The 2,715-nt window shown below is 42.5% G+C and overlaps 1 non-coding gene across 1 annotated transcript; it reads left to right on the top strand.

Annotated features, from left to right (window-relative positions):
* Positions 1-1,993: 1,993 nt before the first annotated feature.
* Trnas-cga (transfer RNA serine (anticodon CGA)) lies at positions 1,994-2,070 on the top strand. Its single transcript has one exon. It is a non-coding gene; the product is annotated as a tRNA-Ser (tRNA).
* The last annotated feature ends 645 nt before the right edge of the window (positions 2,071-2,715 follow it).

Here is a 2,715-nt window from a genome sequence, read left to right as displayed (position 1 = left end):
GCAGTCCTTGTAGAAATAATGGTACCGGTGAGTCAGCAAAGGTGTAGACCCACTGTAGTCCTGGTAGAGATTGTGGTATTGGTGGGCCACCAGAGGTGCAGACCCACTGACCCACTGTAGTCCTTGTAGAAATAATGGTATTGGTGGGTCATCAGAGATGCAGACCCACTGCAGTCCTTGTAGAGATGGCCAGCAGCCATCTGTTGTGATTGTGCGGGTGCACAATCACCATTGAAGAGTCTTGCAGTTAATATAGCAAGTCCATAACCACCACTTATGCACTCACAAAGTTTTTGGAATTGTCCTTAGAACCAGCAATGCTGTTATCCAGTCCCTTGCTGAATTATTAACACACGTGCAAACACTAACAGTCCCTGCTTCTCGCATATTGTCCATATACTATGACCAACAGAAACGTGTGCAGTGGTATGATACTTAATTTGACGAACTGGTGTCAATTACAATTTTATAACATAAGAATACAATAACAAAAGGTACAAAATACATCATTAAAAACATAACAATGCAGGTAACATTTGTAGTACAGGCTTTACAAAAGAATCGAAATAACATATACATCAGTGTTACAGGAATTATGACATATTCAAAGTAATTGTGTTGGCAACATTATTCACATTTGTATCAAGATAATGAGGCAAACAGTTTCGTTAACGATATGAGTTACTGCTTTATCGATATTTGGAAGGTCTTGGAAAGAGAAAAATTTTCGTATAACTATTGTTAATGTTGTCATTCAGAGTGCGAACATAAATACGGGGATAATCCCAAAAGTAAGGTCTCCTATTTTTTTATAAGTACACAGACCTGTTTATTTCTGCAAGTTTACAGCTTGAACATTTAGCTATTTTTCGACATAATCACCATTTCTGTCGATGCATTTTCGTAGACGCTGTGGCAGTTTTTGTATCCCCATGTCATACCAGCTCGCCGCTATGCTGTTCAGAAAGTTAAGAACCTCTTCTTTCACCTCGTCGTCGGAGCTGAATCGCTTTCCGGCCAAATGTTCTTTTAACCTGGGGAACAGGTGGTAGTCACTGGGCGCCAGGTCAGGACTACAGGGTAGGTGGGTGATAATGTGCCACTGAAACTGTTGCAGGAGAGCAACGGTTTGCCGGGCGATGTGCGGGAGAGCGTTGTCATGGAGAAGGTGTACGCCCTTGCTCAACATTCCTCTTCTCCGGTTCTGAATTGCCCGTTTGAGTTTTTTCAGAGTCTCACAGTACCTGTCAGCGTTAATTGTGGTCCTAGCGATTTAGCTCCGACGACGAGGTGAAAGAAGAGGTTCATAACTTTCAGAAGAGCATGGCGGGGTGCTGGTATGACATGAGCACACACAAACTGCCACAGCGTGTACAATAGTGCATCGACAGGAATGGTGATTATGTCGAAAAATAGCTAACTGTTCATGCTCTAAACTGATGTAAACCATTGTAGAAATAACCTGGTCTATGTACTTATAAAAAAGTAGGAGACCTTACATTTGGTATAACTCTCGTATCAGAGAAATGTGCGGGACTGCCAAGCAACGTTGTTGGGACCTACAGTTGCTCTTCAAAGACCATCAAGTAGCAGATTAAAACTGTGTGCCGGACCGAGACTCGAACTCGGGACCTTTGCCTTTCGCGGGAAAGTGCTCTACCGACTGAGCTACCGAAGCACGACTCACGCCCGGTACTCACAGCTTTACTTCTGCCAGTACCTCGTCTCCTACCTTCCAAACTTTACAGAAGCTCTCCTGCGAACCTTGCAGAACTAACACTCCTGAAAGAAAGGATATTGCGGAGACATGGCTTAGCCACAGCCTGGGGGATGTTTCTAGAATGAAATTTTCACTCTACAGCGGAGTGTGCGCTGATATGGAACTTCCTGACAGATTGAAACTGTGTGCCGGACCGAGACTCGAACTCGGGACCTTTGCCTTTCGCGGGAAAGTGCTCTACCGACTGAGCTACCGAAGCACGACTCACGCCCCGTCCTTGGGTAGCTCAGTCGGTAGAGCACTTGTCCTCGAAAGGCAAAGGTCCCGAGTTCGAGTCTCGGTCCGGCACACAGTTTTAATGTGCCAGGAAGTTTCATATCAGCGCACACTCCGCTGTAGAGTGAAAATTTTATTCTACCATCAAGTAGATCTCTAGTGCCACGTTTCGTCATTACATGCCGCATTAAGACTCGTGAAACTACTAAGATTAAACGTATTTCCTCTTCCCCTTGTACTTTGTATAACAGAGAGACAGCTCACTTAGAACTGAATGGAGCTCCAGTATCCTAGGAAGATGAAATAGGGGCCATGGTAAATAGAAAGTGACCGGTAGAAGACAAAACAATCTTGTTAAATGCACTGAGGCGACAAAAGTCATGGGATACTGTAACGCCGGAAATGCATATCCTCGTATTTCCATCTATTGTACTATAATTTTTTTTCCTTGTTTTGTTACCTCAAGATATGACATTTCTGTCTATTTATATATTGTAATTGTTTTACTGATTGTACACACACACACACACACACACACACACACACACACACATATATATATATATATATATATATATATATATATATATATATATATATATATATTCATTTATGTCGATGTTTGATTGGTTGTTTTGTAAATATTATTTGTATTTTTACGCTGGGTCTTGCCTACGGAAAACTATGCTATCGAACGAATACGTCGATAGGTCGTGTGG

The sequence above is a fragment of the Schistocerca cancellata genome, chromosome 1 (assembly GCF_023864275.1).
Source record: "Schistocerca cancellata isolate TAMUIC-IGC-003103 chromosome 1, iqSchCanc2.1, whole genome shotgun sequence".
NCBI lineage: Eukaryota > Metazoa > Arthropoda > Insecta > Orthoptera > Acrididae > Schistocerca > Schistocerca cancellata.
Note: the sequence above shows the minus strand (reverse complement) of the source record. Positions and strands in the feature narration are given on the sequence as shown.